This window comes from Phascolarctos cinereus, unplaced genomic scaffold (assembly GCF_003287225.1).
Source record: "Phascolarctos cinereus isolate Bilbo 61053 unplaced genomic scaffold, phaCin_HiC Scaffold_726;HRSCAF=1367, whole genome shotgun sequence".
In the NCBI taxonomy this organism is placed as follows: Eukaryota; Metazoa; Chordata; class Mammalia; order Diprotodontia; family Phascolarctidae; genus Phascolarctos; species Phascolarctos cinereus.
The window spans coordinates 156,131,013-156,150,433 of NW_027556098.1; positions in this window are offsets into that span (position 1 = coordinate 156,131,013).

Below are 19,421 nucleotides of genomic sequence, written 5' to 3' on the forward strand. Positions count from 1 at the left end.
GACCTCCAAATACAAGACTCAGGGGAAACATAAAAAGGTAAAAAAGAAACAAGAAAGAGAAAACATAAGAAATTCAATCAGGTTAAACTGCTTGTATTTCTATATGGCAAGATAATATTTGTAATTCTTAACAACTTTATGACTATAAGAGCAATTAGAAGGAGTATATGCAGACAAAGGGTATGGACATAAGATGACTTTGATGGGATGATACCCCAAAAAAAACAAAATGAAGGGATGAGAAAGAAAATGGCACTGGAAGAAGAAAGTGGGAGATTGAGTGGGGTAAATTATCCCACACAGAAGAGGCATGAAAGAACTATTATAACGGAGGGGAAGATGGTGGGGAGGGCAAAGCTTAAACTTTACTTTCATCAAAATTGGCTCAAAGAAGGAATAACATACACACTCCATTGGATTAAAAAAATCTATCTTACCCTACAAGGAAATAAAAAAGAATAGGGATCATACAAGGGAGAGGAGGGACTGATAAAAAGGGAGGGCATATTGGGGAAGACGGTGATCAGAAGTAAAACACTTGTGAGGAGGGAAAGAGGGATAGGTAAGAAAGAGGGTGGGGATAAAGAAGGGAAAAAATAGCATGAAGGGAAATACACAGTTAGTTATCACAACTATAAATGTGAATGGGATAAACTCACCCATAAAATGGAAGCAGATAGCAGAATGGATTAAAAAACAGAATCTGGGGCAGTTAGGTGGTGTGGTGGATAAAGCAACACCCCTAGAGTCAGAAGGACCTGAGTTCAAATCAGGCCTCAGACACATGATACTTACTAGCTGTGTGACCCTGGGCAAGTCACTTAACCCCGATTGCCTCCCCCCAAAAAACAAACCAGAATCCTACCATATGTTGTTTACACATTTGAAGCAGAGAGATCCACACAGGGCAAAGGGCTGGATCAGAATCTATTGTGTTTCAGCTAAAGCAAAGAAGGCAGAGGTAGCAATCTTGATATCAGACAAAGCAAAAACAAAAATAAATCTAATTAAAAGAGATAAAGAAGGAAACTATATCTTGCTGAAAGGTATCATAGACAATGAAGTCAGAGCAATACTAAAACATATATTCACCAAATGGTATAGTATCTAAATTTTTGAAGAAATTGAATGAGTTACAGAAGGAAATAGATAATATAACTATGTTAATTGGGAACCTCAACTTTACCCTCTCAGAACTAGATAAATCTAACCAAAAAATAAACAAGAAAGAAGCTAAAGAGGTGAATAAAATTCTGGAAAAGTTAGATATGATAGATCTCTGGAGAAAATTGAATGGGAATAAAAAGGAATATACTTTTTCTTTTTCTTAGCAGTACATGGCACCTACACAAAACCTAACCATGTATTAGGACATAAAAACCACACAACCAAATGCAGAAAAGCAGAAATAGTAAATGCATCTTTTTCAGATCATAATGTGATAAAAACTACATTCAATAATGGACAATGGAAAGGATTCAAAATTAATTGGAAATTAAATAATCTAATCCTAAAAAACAAGTGGGTCAAAGAACAAATCATAGAAACAATCAATAATTTTATGAAAGAAAATGACAACAACGAGACAACATACCAAAATTTATGGGATGCAGCCAAAGAGATACTTGGGGGGAAATTTATATCTCTAATTGCTTATATCAATAAAACAGAGAAAAAGCAGATTGATGAATTGAGTGTGCAACTAAAAAAATTAGAAAAAGAACAAATTAATAATCCCCAATTAAACACTAAATTGGAAATCCCAAAAATCAAAGGACAAATTAATAAAATTAAAATAAGAAAATCACTGAAATAATAAATAAAACTAGAAATTGGTTTTATAAAAAAAAATGGATAAGCCACTGGTTAGTTTAATTTTAAAAAAGAAAGAATAAAACCAAATTACTAGTATCAAAAATGAAAGGAGTGAATTCACCAACAATGAAGAAGAAATTAAGACAGTTGTTAGGAGCTATTTTGCCCAATTATATGCCAACAAATTTGACAATCTAAATTAAAATATAATACTATATATTGTAGCGTATGCTATATATCACATACATAATATATGATACAATTTTAATATAGTATTATATAACATATATAGTATATGATACAATATATCATATATAATAATATATAATAAATTCAAAAATATAAATTACCCAGATTAACAGAAGAAGAAATAAAATACTTAAAGGACCCAATCTTAGAAAAAGAAATTGAACAAGCCATCAATGAACTTCCTAAGAAAAAATCCCCACTACTAGATGGATTCACAAGCAAATTCTACCACACATTTAAAGAACGATTAATCCCAATACTATATAAACTATTTGGGAAAATAGGCAAAGAAGGAGTCCTATCAAATCCTTTTACAACAAAATATTGTGTTGATACCCAAATCAGGAAGAACCAAAACAGAGAAAGAAAAGTATAGACCAATTACCCTAATGAATATTGATGCAAAAATTTTAAATAAAATACTAGCAAAGAGATTATAGCAATATATCACAAGGATCATACACTATGACCAGGGGAGGTCTATACCAGGAATGCAGGGCTGGTTCAACATTAGGAAAACTATCAGCATAATTTACTACATCAGTAACAAAACCAACAGAAATCATATATTTATCTCAATAGATGCAGAAAAAGCCTTTGACAAAATACAGCACCCATTCCTACTAAATAACACTAGAGAGCATAGGAGTGAATGGAGATTGCCTTAAAATGATAAGTAATATTTATCCAAAACCAACAGCAAGGATTATCTGTAATGGTGATAAGCTAGAAGCCTTCCTAATACAATTGGGGGTGAAGCAAGGATACCCATTATCACCTCTGCTATTTAATATTGTACTAAAAATGTTAGCTATAGCAATAAGAGAAGGAAAAGAAATTAAAGGAAATAGAATAGGCAATGAGGAAACAAAACTGTCACTCTTTGCAGATGATATGATGTTATACTTAGAAAATCCTAGAGAATCAACTGAAAAACTACTTGAAACTATTAACTACTTTGGCAAGATAGAAAATAAATCCATATAAATCATCAACATTTCTGTATATTACCAACAAAGTCCAGTAGCAAGAGATAGAAAGAGAAATTCCATGTCAAATAACTGTAGACAATACAAAATACTTGATCTTCTACCTGCCAAGATAAACCCAGGAACTATATGAACACACCTATAAAACACTTTTTACACAAATAAAGTCAGAACTAAACAATTGAAAAAATATTAACTCCTCATGGGTAGGCCAAATCAATATAATAAAAATGGCAATTCTACCTAAATTAATCTACTTATTTAGTGGCATACCAATCAAACTATCAAAAATTATTTTATACAGTTAGAAAAAATAATAACAAAATTCATCTGGAAGAACAAAAGTTCAAAAACATCAGGAAATCAATGAAAAAAAAAGTGTAGGAAGTAGCCTGGCAGTATCAGATATCAAACTGTATTACAAAGTGGTAATCATCAAAACAGTCTGGAACTGGCTATCTGCCTCCAGAGGAAGAACTGATATTGACTGAATACACACCAACGCATGCTATTCTTCACTTTCTTCCTTTAATTTTTTTCTTTCATTTGAGTCTTCATATACAAAATGACTAATATAGAAATGTTTGACATAATTGCACATGTATAACTTATATCTGATTGCTTACCATCTTGAGGAGGGGAGAGGAGAGGGACAGATGGAAGGAGGGACAGTGTCACCCACGACTAAGTGTTGCATCAAACAGAGGAGTGTGAAATAAAGAGACGTGGGCCAGGTGGGTCAGTGAAAGACTGAGCCAATTTATTATTCTGAGGGTCGGGATTATATAGTGAAAGCTAATAATCATCCCCGAGGCATTCTCACCATTCTTACCTGACTAACCCCAGCCCTCATGTGCATCCTTAATTGTTCACACCTGCTTACTATCAAGATCTAAGGGTCAGAGTATTGTAACCTCTTAGGCAGGGAAAGTTGGTGAGCCAAATGGTCTGAAAAATTAACCCCTTACAGGTAGGAAAAGGGAAGAGTCAAGCTCTAATTCCTTATCCCATATTTAGATTTTCCAGTTCTGGCCCTCAATAGGACAGAATTTGGAACTCAAAACTTTAAATAAAAATGTTTTTAAAAACTAACAAAAGCAAACAAAAAAAGAGAGAAGAGGGAAAGTTGACTCCGGGATTTTGTGAGGAAAGGTGGATATTTTTTCCCCTTACCATAATAAAGGGCATAAGAAAAACATGTATTAGGGAAAACACTGGGGAAAGGCCTGTCTTCCCTTGTAACCAGTGGTATGACCTGTATCTGAATTTTTCTACAACCCTGGCTAGTATAAAACCTGAATGTGACCCACCATCATGCTTTTAGTAGTGTACAGTATCAAAGATGACCAATTGTGAGACCAGAAGAAAGAGAATGAGAGCTAAAGTGAGAAGACACAATAGCAAAGAAACCCATTTATCCAAATCATAGTAGAACAGAGGAGGGCAATTCTAACTGGCAGGCAATGTCACACACTACTTGCTCATAAGATCAAAGATTTTAGAGTTAGACGGACCTTAGAGGTCACCTACTTCAACCCCTTCACTGTACTTTAAAAATTATTATGACCTTGACAAGCATAAAAAACCTGAACATTTCCACGTACATAGAACAGCCCCAAAAGAGGATTGTATATGAAACCATGACTCTCTATTATTTCCAACCCCCTCACTTTATAGCCAAGATCCAGAAAAGTTAATAACTTGTCCAAAGTCACACAGATCACAAGTAGAAGCTCTCTCAGTTTTAAATGCTTTTGCTGCTTTGGCTATATCCTGTTCATGCCTCAGACCTTTATTGCCAGCTTCTGGAGCAGTCTCACAATACACAGGTTTTGTAAGAGTGGTTAGACCTAATCTCCTCTGTGTAAAGGATCCCTGGGGCAGTGATAGTAATTCAACCTGCCTTTATTAACTGCTTTCACGGCCTGTGGTGTAAGTGGCAATCTGGCCCATGTGACATTTAATTCCCCTAGTCGCTGACTATGAGGATTATGACATGCAGTGTGAGGCAAAGGAAAAAGACAGGAATGAAAAACCATAGTTACCTCAGAACTGTGTCATGGTAGAATTCCAGAGTGAGCACTCATTTTGATAACAAGACACTGTTCTATTAGGTGTCCAAATTCTAATTTTTGCAATCCAGCATCTGTTCACAGATTGTAGTGCTCTGGAATATAAGTGATGGTGAAGTTCCTTCTACTAATAGTTAGCATTTATACAGTTCTTTAAGATTTGAAAAGTTCTTTACATGTTATCTTATTTTTAAAAAATAAATCACTATTTTAAAAAATAATCACTATGTATTTACTCAATTGATAAACAAGCATTTATTAAGTACCTACTAAGCACTTGACCTTAAAGGTAAGGAACAAGTGTTCCTGGGGAAAGCCTGTGGGAATTGGTTGGCCTAGAGATGAATGGGAAAGGGGTGCTATTGCAGCTCCTTTATATGTGGTAGTGGGTAGATTAGTCCACAGACAGCCATTAGTAAGGGCAAGGAAGGGCAGTGCTCAGATTTTAGGTAGCAGGTGTAGGTTGGTCCTATAGGCTACTGCCATTCCCACAGAGCAGGCGTTAGAGGATGGGGGAGTTCCAGGTACAGGTTTCATTGGAGAAGCAAGTTTCTCAGAGCTTCCAGGTGGCCTTGAATGGGAAGGAGAGATGTTTGGTTTACTCAAAGAGGGGTTCATGAGTGATGATGACTTTCCTTGAGGTTTCACTTTGTTACTCCCAGAACTCCTACTGAACCCATGTTTGGTAATGGGAGAAGAACCTGGTTTCCCTACAGACTGGGATGAACTTTTTAACTGGCTAGACCCAGAATACCCTTGTCTGGAAAACATACTGCTACTCATCTTGGAACCTCAAGAACCTTCTGATTTACAGCTTTTCATTTTTCCTGAAGCAGAAGTGGAAGAGGAAGGCGAGCAAGAAGAATGGCCATAGTGGCTCTTACTTCCTGAGGAAGACACAGATCCACTGCTGGTGGTTACTGACTGTGTGAAGAGGGGTTGGCCACCATTACAGTACCCTTAGGAATCTGAAGGGTGATTTTAGGGGAAGAATTGTCACAGCTTCAACAATGACCAAAGGGGGTAATCATCACGGGCCCATTAATGCATGAGCACCTAGGCTAATTCAGGGTGGATTGTCATGAGTAAACCTTCTAAAAGCCGATCAATTAAGGAAGATGTATTCCATTCCTCCCAAGACAGCTGGTTCTGTTTTTTTGACAGATCTAATATTTAAGAAGGTTTTTCTTATATTGAACCATAATCTGCCTCTTTGCACCCGCTGCTCTTAGTTCTTTCCTGGGGTCAAGTAGACCAAGCCTACTCTGTTTTCCCCAGGCAACCCTTCAGATATTTGATGAGAGTTCTCAGGCGCCTCCTAAATCCTTTCTTCTCTCAGCTAAACTTCCCTGGTCACTTCAACCAATCCTTGCATGGCATGATTTTTTTTTTCACTTCCTGCCCTCTGGATGTGCTCCAACTTGTCAATGTGCTATATAGCACTGAACTGAATAGATATATCTGCCTGGCTGGGGAGCGTCCCTAGTGGAGACTATTGCCACCATCCTTCTGGTCACTTTCTTCAGACATTCTGAGACTGTATCAGCTTTCTTGTCTGTTACATGATACTACTAATTCAGCTTATAGTCCACTAAAGCCCCTCAGTCTTTTTCATTAGATAAATTCCTCCATCCTGTATTTGTGCAGATGACTTTTTAACTCATCTGAAGGATTTTACATGTATGCATACGAAATTTTATCTTATTAGCTTCTGCCCATCATTTTAGTAAGTGAAGACCATTTTTTTTATCCCAATTACGTTACTCAACATAATAGCTATACTACCTAGCTTCTCGTCATCTGCAGATTTGATTAAACATACCATCTCTGTCTTCATCTAAATAATTGATCAAAAATATTGAATAGAAGAAATGTTTACAAAAATATAAATTGCCCAGATTAACAGAAAAGGAAGTAGAATATTTAACCCCATCTCAGAAAAAGAAATTGAACAAGCCATAAATGAGCTTCCTAAGAAAAAAATCCCCAAGACCCAGGATTCACAAGTGAATTCCATGAAACATTTAAAGAACCATTAATTCTAATACCATACAAACTATTTGGAAAAATAGGCAAAGGAGTCATACTAAATTCTTTTTATGACATAAATATGGTGCTGATACCTAAACCAGGAAAAGCAAGAACAAAGAAAAAAAAACTAGACCAATTTCCCTAATGATATTGGTTCAAAAATTTATAATGAAATACTAGCAGAGATTACAGCAATAAATCACAAAGAAGAGATAGAAAGAGAAATTCCATTTAAAATAACTACAAAATGTGGGAATGACTGAACAAATGGTGGTATCCAATAGTGACAGAATACTATTGTACTGTAAGAAATAATGAACAGAATGATTTCAGAAAAACCTGGGAAGACTTAGACAAACTAATGCAAAGTGAAGTAAGCAGAACCAGGAGAACTCTGTATATGGTAACAACAATAAGATAACAATGATCAACTGTGAAAGATTTAGCAACTCTGATCAATAAAATGATCCAAGACAATTCTGAAGGACTCATGATGAAAAATACTATCTACCTCCAGAAAGAGAACTAATGAACTCTGAGTGCTGATTGAAGTATAATTTTTTTACTTTCTTTATTTTTCTTGCAATAAAGCTAATGTGGAAATATGTTTTGCGTGATTTCAAATGCATAATTGATATGATATTATTTGCCTTCTCAAGGCAAGGCAAGGAGGGGAGAGCCTAGAGGGAAAGAGAAATTCAGAACACAAATCTTTTTTAAAAAATGTTCTGGAGCAGTTCGGTGGCCCAGTGGATAGAGGGCCGGCCCTGGAGTCAGGAAGACCTGAATTCAAATCCGGCCTCAGACACTTGACACTTACTAGCTGTGTGACCCTGGGCAAGTCACTTAACTGCAATTGTCTCACCAGAAAAAGCAAAAAAAATTTATAAATAAATTGTTAGAAGGTTAAAAATAAAAGAACTACAAAATGTATAAAATATAAATATATTACATATAATATATTTATTATATATTATAGTATAAATATAAAATATAAAAAATGTATAAAATACTTAGAAATACTTAGACCTACCATGACACACATAAGAACTATATAACACAATTATGAATCACTGTTTACAAAAGTAGCCCTAAGTCATTGGGAAAATATTAATTGCATATGCAAAGTACAAATCAATATTTAAAAATTTAAAATTTTTAAATCAATATTTAAAATTTTTAAAATATTAACTAAATGAATTTATTCAACACCAAACCAATCAACCATCAAAGGATTACCTTACAGAAGTAGAAAAAATAAAAATGAAATTCATTTGTGGGCAAAAATCAAGATCAAGAATTTCAAGGGAAATAATGAAAAGAGGTGACAAGGGAAAAATCCTAGCAGAACCAAATCTCAGACTAAACTACAAAGCAGTAATTCTCAAAAAAAAAAAAATTAGTGCTGGTTAGAAAATAAGGAGATTGATTAAAGACTCCAACTACTTTTTGTCATGATTTGACAAAAACTACAGGGAAAATTGGATAGAAATATGAAGGAAATTAGATTTAGACCAAAACCTCACACCTTCTATGAAAATAAGCTCCATACTCATATGCAACCTAGATATAAAGGTCATATCATAAATAAATTAGAGAAACATGAAAAAAATTACCTATCATATCTTTGGATAAAACAAAAGGATAAAACAAAACAAGGGTTAGAGAAGATCGCAGAAGATAAACTGCATGATTTTAGCATGTAAAATTAAAAAGTTTTTGCACAAAGCAATGTAATAAAGCTAAGATTAAAACATAAACAATTAACTGAGAGGTAAATCTTTGCAGTCACTTTCTCAGATAAAGGTCTTATTTATACACACACACATATATATATAAATATATATGTGTATATATATAAATATATATATGTATATGTATATATATATAACTACTTCAAGTTTATTTATAAGAATAAGAGCTATTCTCTGAATTGATAATGGCCTAAGGATTTAGAGACAAGGGAAGAAATCCAGACTATCTATACCCTACAAAAAATGTTCTAAATCACTACTAATTAGAGAAATGCAAATTAAAACAGTTCTGAGAATCTATGTCATACCCATCAGAGTGCCAAAGATGACAAAAATGGAAAATGATAAACATTGGAGGAGTTGTGAGAAAAATGGGTACACTGATGCACTTATTGGACCTGTGAATGAGTATAACCATTTTGGAAAGCATAAAGTTACTAAAAGTGCATGTCCTTTGACGCAGCTATACTACTACTAGGCCTATCATCAAAAGAGATAAAAGAAAGAAGGAAAAGTCTTATATATATATAGATATATATAGATATATAGATATATAGATATATATATACAAAAATATTTATAGCAAAACATATATATGCATATATGTGTGTGTGTGTGTGTGTGTGTGTGTGTGTGTGTGTGTGAGCAATTTTTGTGGTTAAAAAAAAAACAACAAAAAACAAATCCTAGAAACTAAAGGCTTGCCCATCTCTTAAAGAATGGCTGAACAAGCTATGGTTAAGCTATAGCATATGAATGTGATGAACCTTGTTGTGCTATAAGGAAATAGATAATTTCAAAGATAAATAGAAAGACTTGTAGGAACTGTTACAGAGTGAAGTTAGCAAAACCAGATTAATTTATATCATAACATTATAAAATTGAACAATTTTGAAAATGTATATAAACTAATCAGGAATGAAATGAGCAGAACCAGATAATATTTACAGTGACAACATTGTAAAGATAAACAATATTGAAAGTTGTAAGACTATGATGAATACAATGGCCATTGATGATTTCAGAGACTAATAATGAAATATAGTATCCTCACAACAGAAATGATGGATTTAGGGGCAGAAGAGACATATTTTTGAATACAGCTGATGAGGGAATTTGTTTTGCTTCACTGTGAATATATATTAAAAGGGAATTTTATTTCTCTTTTTTTTTTCCATCAGGTTGGGGTACTTTTTTTTTCAGTTGTTTCAGTCATCTCTGGCTCTTCATGATCCCATTTGGGATTTTCTTGACAAAGACCCTGGAGTGGTTTGCCACCTCCTTCTCCAGAGAAGGAAAATGAGGCAAATAGGGTTAAGTGACTTGTCCAGGGTCACACAGGTAGCAAGTATCTGAGGCCGGATTCAAATTCAGGTCTTCCTGACTCCTGACCTGGTGCTCAAACCAGGCTACCCCAGGGTCGGGGTAGAGGGAGAGAAAATAAGCTTCTGTTAATTAAATTTTTTTTTAGAAAAACATTGAGGTGGGTAGGTCCTACAGATGTTGGATGTTGCATATACTTTCAAATGAGGTAACTGGGTTGTTAGTTTTGTTTAATTGTTTTATTTTGTCATAAGAGACTTCTCAAGGAGTGGAAGTAATATGCAAATGTTTGTAATGTAAAATCAATAAGACTTTTTAAAAAAGCTTCAGTCACTCCTTCAGGTTGATGTTACATTGTTTTGTTTTGTCTTTGCTCTGTTTGCTTTGGTTTTTCTCTTCCTCTTTTAGTGCTGCCTGCATCGCTTTTCTTGGACACTTATGAAGAACACATTGGCAGATATGAAGAAGGTCAACCAATAATACCTCAAAATTTATTTAAGTACTTGAAAGTCATCCAGGACAGAGGTGTCAAACATGCAACCTGTGGGCTCCAAGTGCAGCCTCAACCAGATTAAAATGTAATTGAGAGGCTCAGATTCTTAAAATCTAGCCAAAGGCTCAGATTTTTACAATCTAGCCAATAGCTCACAGATATTCAGATTCCTTAAGAGTCTGGCTAATATGGTGGATCTTTAATAAACCCAGTCTCTGCCTGAAAGAAGGCTTGGGTCAAATTCTTTAGGGCAGGACCCACATATTGTGATTTTAGGGTCCCATTGCCCTAAACCTCAACATTTTGGTGGCCCTTACAGGGAAGCTGCCTAACCCCAAGTTCTCCAGCCAAGACTGGAAGGTATGTAAGCCTCCCCTCTTTCTTTCTTGCCCTGCAGTTGGGGTCACTCTCCAAGCACCTAGGAAGGCTTGGAGGTTATTTTTCAGGCAGTTATGAGGCTGTCTTACACTCGGCCTGATGCTCTCAGGCTCTCAGTCCACTGGTTTGGTTCAAGGCCATGGACGTGGGTACATCTTCCACATCATAGAGGACAAGGACAGACACTTTTTCCAGAAGCATATGCCCAATTCTGTCAATTCTCTTGGCATGGGGAAATGGGAAAACTGCAGGTGCTTTTTGGTTCCCTGAGGCTTACTTACTTCCCTCTCTCTACACCCCTGAATCCTCCTTCTTGGTGGTTACGGGGAGAAGTTAGAACAGCTAAAAACTTTTTATCAGATTCTGGAAGTTTTGTGATTGATCATTAAGGAGTTTTGAAACATTTCCTCACAACCCTGGTCACTCCCTTCTCCTATTCCCTTCCCTTCAGTCAAGGGGATATCTGTTAATCCTTCTCACAGGACAAGGGAGTTTCACCTTCCCCCCTCCCCCCATTTCTGAATTTGCCCTCTACCACACGGGCCTCAGTGGCAATGGCCTTGGGCCCTGGGGCAAGCTTTGCCTAGAAGCATCACCCAGGTTCACCACATCCTGCCCAAGGTATAAAAAAAAAAAAAGAAAGCTAACCTCCAAACTTGGGTAAGCACGCTCTTTTAAAATAGTAGTTTTAACTGCTAATAATGAGATGTTGATTTTCTGTGTAAAGTAATTTGGAAATGCATTAAATAAAACTGAAGTCACCTGATTAGTAATGGGCTCATTTCAAGTTTCAAATTGGTGAACTTTTTGTATCAGTTATGTCAAACAAATTTTCATAATTTGGTTACAGCTAAAACAATTTGGCTATTGTTGGTTATTGTTTTAATGTGTAAACTTGCCAAAAAGCTTGTTTAGGTTATGGCTTGCTGAGAATTTGCAAGTGTATAGAAATAATCTCTAATGATTAGCTTTTTACACCAGGACTAACTTAAATTTGAGATGTAAATCCTAGAGAAGTTTTTCCTAAGCTGTGATTAGTGCAACTTGCTGTTTGAGGTAAAAGCTCATGGGATCGTAAATTATTTTATTTTGAGTTGTCTGATGGTCATAATAATCCATTATCCACCATCTGAGAGAAATGCCACAAGCTAATCAGAGAGAATGTGATACTGGTTTGGAAGTCAGCATTAGGAAAAGCTGAGAGGACAATTTTAGCCTCAGCCTAAGAGAGGACCCTCATGGCTCAGTTTCCCTATTATGTTCCTTTGAAAAAAAATGCTACCCACCTAGCTATTCCTGAGTCTGGCTATGAGGTGGATTTGATACTGCATGGTTGGAAAACTGAATTATCTGAATTCAAGCAGAGCTAAGGATGTTTTATCCTGAAATATTTGGACCCTAAATCTGGTCCCTGCTTTTTTCTTTTATAACAAATTTCTATAATCAGAGCAAGTGGTCAGTAAAAGATCAATGCAAATGTGTGAGATCTTGCTGTTTTGACCTGAATGTGTAGTCATTCAATACCCCCAAACAACTGAAATTAAATCAGAAACATTTCCAGTTTGTTTTGGGGAGGAGAATGAGTGATAATTGAAGTGAAAGTCAGCCCGTAGCAAATTCATTTGTATAACTACTGAACCCAGGGGTGGAAAACTTCTACCTGCAAAAGTGTTACTTAAACTTTTGAAAAAGTAACAAGATCAGAAAATCCTGCAGGTCAAATGTAAATTATTTTACACTTTTACTTCTCCCTATATTTGGGCCCTGCAGTCTTTTCTGTCAGATTTGTGTCTTCCAGACAACAGGCCATTCACCTACAGTTGGTAGCAAACAGTGGGTACCAGCCAATATCCCCCCATCATCCCCTGGATCAACCTCTTTCAGACCCCCTCGAGGCAAGGACAGCTCTACACCCCTTGCCCAGCAGGAAGCAGTTTCAGAAGCCAAGACCTTTGTCTTTTACCCTAAAAGAATTTGGGTCGCCTTTGTTTGAGGGGGAATGATGAGGATGGGATCTGAATCCCTAAAAGGAAAAAACCATGTCTTTGGGATCTGGACCCCAACAAGGAAAAACCCTGGACTTTCCCATCTGGCCAAATCTCTGGCATTCACCAGATATAATCCTATCAACTGGCCTTTCATTTTCTATTACCATGAAATTGCCCTTGGCCACTTCCCTTAATCCTATCTAGACTCCATTCTCCCTTAGCCAGGTGGTCCAGGTCCCTGGCTGTTCTGTTCACTCCAGCTTACTGGCTACTCCCATCCAGATCCTCCCACAATTTTTCTGTATGTAAGGTCCATCTTGTCTCTATTAAGGTGCTCAGATTCTTAACATCTAGCCAAAGGCTCAGATTTTTACAATCTAGCCAATAGCTCACAGATGTTCAGTTTCTTTGAGTCTGGCTAATATGGTAGATCTTTAATAAACCTTGTCTCTGGCTGAAAAAAGCAATGTAATTGAGAAATATTTAATAATAAAAATATAATACAACATAGAAAATCGTATTGTGCTGTCCCAAGTCAATATGCTGTGCATAGGGATCTTTATGTACAGTTAAGTGGCCATATTTTAATTTGAATTTGACACAACTGGTCTAGAAGATGTTACCAACCAGAGGTGGAGTGTGATAGAAACAATTATCCTATTTCCCTCATGTAAATTAGGTTATTTTTTCATTAAAAGGTATTGAAACCATCTTCAAGAACTTGGTTGGCTGAGAGGACTAAAGGCTCAGGCTGCTGACATCATTTCCTGGTTGTCTGAAAATAAAATGGTCACAAGTTGCTCCAGGAATTCTCTTTAATGCTTGGCTGGTGTTTACAATGGGAACCTTAGGTAAGGGTGCTTCACTTATCTGAATCAACTCCAGGTGTCTTCAATGTGGATTCTTGTTGAATATTCCTCTCTTGCTATGGCTAAGGAAATCTTTTAACTGTTGAATGACCTACAAATGTCTCATTTTGTTCTAATATAAAATCAAAATTACCAACAGACTGTTAGCTCCTGTGACCTCAGCAGAGTCACCTGGAGAGTACCTGCACTAGATAAGTATTTTATTAAGCTTGCATAGCACTGGCTTAAAGCTAGGGAATAAACAAGCATACCTGTGTATGCTTGCACATACACAACTTAGGTCTAGCTTCTTATATGGTATAGGCCAGCTAGTGTACCTTATATTCAATAAGCCACAACTTCCTAGCCTCCTACTCCCCTAATCATTTGTGTGTGTATGTGTGTATATGTTTCTCCTTCCTTCCTCTTCTCTAAATATCACTGGACATTCCCAGATATTTGCAGCTAGTGTTTATTGTAATTTGTAGCCTTAAACAAGTTAGCCCTAGGTGACGGTGCTAGGGGCTGTGGGGAGAGAGTGGGGTGTGGAGAGGGACACTCTCTTGTTTAGGTAACAATTCTAATATGCTTATAAATCAGTGCCTCAGTCTATTCTGCCCACTGAACTAAGATGTTGTTCCCATGAAGTTGGAGAAACCATCTCTTCTGCTGTGGCCAAGAGGGTTTCTGATAAACAAAAAGGTTTAGACTTACAAATCTATAAAAAACTAATATTGAGCTTGCATAGATCTGGCAAAGACTATAAGGAGTGTTTGCTGCATTTTGCAGCCCAAATGTACCTTCTCTTCTGGTCAAAAAACATTATATTCACTAGGCCATATGCTTCCTGATCTATACAGGTGTTGTTTCTCCTCAATCCCTTCCCAAACATGACTCAATAATCAGTTGAAAGTATCAAGCTTTTGTTATTTACTCATTATGATTTCATTAGCATAATTTTTGTTAGTATAGCCTTTAATAACTTTTCAAATATCTCTTCTTTCCATTGTCTATTGCTGCTTCTTTCTATTCAATCAGAAACTGTCTTGCCTTGAAATAACATGCAGGCAATGATATGTTATTTTTCTTCCCTATTAGTCATATTGTAAAAGAAAACACAGATAAAAAAACAAAAAAAAAGTGAAAAATAGTTTGCTTAGATCTGCTTTCAGCTCTTTCTCCGGAGGGGGATAGCATTTTTCATCATGAGTCTTTCAGAACCGTCTTGAATCAATGTATTGCTGAGAAAAGCTGTCATTCACGGTTGATCATCGTTCAATATTGCCATTACTGTATACAATTTTCTCCCAGTTCTGCTCACTTCACTTTGCATCAGTTCATGGAAGTCTTTACAGCTTTTTCTGAAACCATCCTGCTTGTTGTTTCTTATAGCACAATTGTATTCTATTACTATTATATACTGCAACTTGTTTAGCCATTCCTCAATTCGTGGGCATCCTTTAATTTCCAATTCTTTACCACCAAAAAAAAAGAGCTGCTTTAAGTATTTTTGTATACATAGAACCTTTTCCTTTTTCTTTGATCTCTTTGAGATATAGACCTAGCAGCAGTATTACTGGGTCAAAGGGCATGCACAGTTTTATAGCCCTTTGGGTATAGTTTCAAATTGCTCTCCAGAATGGTTAGATCAGTTCACAATTCCACCAACAGTGCATTAATGTCCCAATTTTCCCACATCCCCTGAGATGTAGGTACCTCAGAGTTGTTTTAATTTGCATCTCGCTAATCAATAGTAATTTAAAGAATTTTTTCATGTGACTAGAGATAGCTTTGATTTCTTCTTCTGAAAACTGCCTATTAATATCCTTTGACCATTTTTCAATTGGGGAATGACTTGTATTTTTATAAATTTGACTCCGTTTTCTATATTTTGAGAAATGAAGTCTTTATTAGAGACATTTGCTATAAACATTTCCCCCAGTTTTCTGCTTTCCTCTTAATCTTGGCTGCATTGGTTTTGTTTGTGCAACCCCTTTTTAATTTAATACAATCAGAATTATCCATTTTACATCTTTAATACTCCCTATCTCTTGTTTGGTCATAAATTCTTCCCTTGTCCATAGATCTGATAGTGTCTGGAGCATTCCATGCTCCCCTAATTTGCTTATGGTATCACCCTTTATGTCCAAATAATGTACCCATTTTGACAGTAGCTTGGTATCTGGTGTGAGAGACTGTTCTATATTTAGTTTCTGCCAAACTGTCTTCCAGTTTTCCTAGTAGTTTTTGTCAAATAGTGAGGACTTTTCCCAAAGGCTTAGATCTCTGGGTTTATCAAACACTAGATTCTTATGGTCATTTACTGCTGTATCATGTACCTAATCCATTCCACTAATCCACTACTCTATTTCGTAGCCAATACCAGATTGTTTTGACAATTACCACTATAATACAGTTTGAGAGCTGGTACTTTTCAAAAAAATTAATTCCATTAATATTCTTGGCCTTTTGTTCTTCCAGATGAATTTTATTATTATTTTTTCCAGCTCTATAAAATAATTTTTGGTAGTTTGATTGGTATGGCACTGAATAAGTAAATTAATTTAGGTAGAATTGTCCTTTTTATTATACTGGCTCAGCCTACCCAAGAACAATTTACATTTTTCCAGTTGTTCAACACAAATATTATTAAAGGCCTTTCACTTCATAGCCCCAGTCTTTAGACAATTTAATACCTTTGGCTATACCATATTAATCTCATACTTCTGTCAAGTCCCTATGACAATATGCTCAAGACTTTGTCTTATTTTTCCTTATTAAGTCTAAGTGGAAAAAAAGGAAAGGAAAGAGAACAAAAAAGGCAGAAGAGGAAGCTTTTTTACTTCTCAAATTTCCCTTTTTATTGTTGGCAGTTTAAACCCCTTAGAAGACATTAGTAGGACTACATGTTTGCTTTGGTAAAGGAATAGGAGTTATGACTTCTTCATTGGACAGATGACAAACTTTGACCCAGAAAAGCTGGATGATTTGTCCAAGGCCATATAGTTAGTTTAATGGTACAGTGAAAACACATACTCCACTTGGAAGAGTTCAGGGGGTTTAGAGATTGAAAAACTTCATTTAAAGTCAAAGATAAAAACCCAGTTAAGAAAACAAGCCACCAAAATGGGGATCCCTTATGTAAGAAAGTACTGTTTCTATAAGCAGCATTACATTTCAGTTGGTAAATATCAATTGGAGACCTTTTAGAAAAACACAAAATGTTGGAAATCAAATTGGGATATAGTCTGTTAGCTAGTTTAGGGTAAACTCCTAATGAGGAAGAAATTATTTTGGAATGTGTCAGCTTCTTATCCCTACAAAGATGATGTTATGCTGGAAGACTGTTAAATAATCACATTATTCCAAGAGTTATTTAATCAATATAGAAAAAATTAAATAGCTAATAGCTATGGTATGAATAGCAACTTAATGAAGCAAACTTGAAGCTCATGCCATTCCATGAAAAGCCTCAGCTACAGATAGAAAAAATTTTCCTAATGGCAACTAACCACAAAGTGCTTCCCCTTCCTTGATTATGTAAAGTTAATTAGAAAACAAATGTTTGTACATTGCTTTTGTTTTCTCTCAAGAAAAATAGCTGCAGTAACATGACTAGCAACTGATGTTTGGAGATGATCAATACTAAGAAAACAACTTTCTGACCTGTGATCCAGCAACTCCTAGCATTCAGGTACACAGGATCCAACTTGAGCTGGAAGGGACCTCAGGGCCCCTTCCAAACCCTTCATTGTACAGGTGAGAAAAATGAGGCCCAAGGCGATTAACTAACAGATTTACCCAAGATCACATGGTTAGTAATTATCAGTGGCTATAGGTAAATCCAAGTGCTCTAACTGTGGGATTAGTGTTTTTTCCACTGTATTAGATTATCTCAATAGTTGTTTTCATGCTTTTCTCTCCTCAAATCTAGGTGAAATACATGTATAACAGAATGTTCAAAAGCATCACTTTTTGTGGAAGTAAAATAAATACTTTAATTTAATCACTTAATAAGGTAAATAAAAACATGAAAAGATATTAAAACTCTGGCTAACCTCAGCTCAGAAGGCACCTTCTTTCAGCTGAGAGGTGAGGGACTATGGATGTGGAGTGTGGTATAAACTATCAGACATGGTTTTTGTGTCTGGTTTTGCTTCCATGTTTTCTTTAGTTTTAAGGAAGGATTCAATGGAAGGGGATGCTGTTCAGAGGAAATGATTTTGGTATAAAAATAAAAAGCAACAATAAAGCTTTAAAAATCTTAAAAAAAAAACCAGTCTGGATGAATAAGTTCAGTAGTTTGTACCACGATAAAGGAAATAAAATAAAAGTTGTGGGTCAAACCCTTGAAACTGTTTCAGACAAGGAAAACTATACTTTATAGCCATAGACTATATCCTCTGCTCCATAATATATAATACATAATTTACATATCGCTTTAAGGCATGCATGATACTTCCCCAACAACCCTATGAGGTAGATACATATAAGCATTATTATTCCAATTTGACAAAAGATGAAACTGCAACTCTGAGAGGCTAAATGACCCCCATAGCTAGAAAGGGTCTAAGAGAAGATTTTTAAAATATGTTGTCAGACAAGTCCAAGTTTAACATTCTACTCATTACACCATTGTACTTCCCCATTCCATATATGTGTACTACATAAAGGGAAAAAGATGAAAGCATTACTGATTCAGGAAACCCTGGACATAAGGTCTGACAAAGAATTTTTCCCTTTGGCATAGTCTAAATGAAAAGTATACTTTCTTTTCTTTAAATTAAGAGTGTCCTAGAAAACAATGGATTGTATGATTACCATAAGTATTGTATAATGTTACTAAGTCCTAAGAATAAGTAGTATCTATAACAGCATGACCCTGGGGCAAATCATTTAACATATTTGCCTCAGTTTTCTTATGTGTAAAATGGGGATAATAATAGTATGTACCTTGCATGGTTGTTATGAGGATCAAATGAGATAATTGTAAAGTATTTAGCACAGTGCCTTGCAGATTGTAAGCATTATGTAAATGTTAGCCATTATTATTATTGGAGGAAGAAAGACCTAGGTTTAAATACTTCTTGAGACACTAGCTGTTGTGACCCTAAGCAAATCATTTAACTTCATTGTGTCTCAGTTTACTCAACTATAAAATTAAGATTTGATGGTTTCTAAAGTCCTTTCTAGCTCTAAATTTATGATCCTATGAACTTTATCTATGAATAACAGAACCTTTCTTTTTCTGGTATGTTTCCTGTATTTCAACAGATGGGTTTTCAGAAATTGCAGCATACAATAAACACCTTTATAGTTACAAAAGTACTTAATGCTTTATTTATTAAGTCAATAAGATAAAGAAAAATATTAAAAGACAGTAGAACTGTAGTTAGTTATATGACTAACCTCAGGCCCAGAAGACTGATGATGAAACAGACCTTTCTTTTTTCAGAAGACAGGTGGAGAACCAAGTTTTTT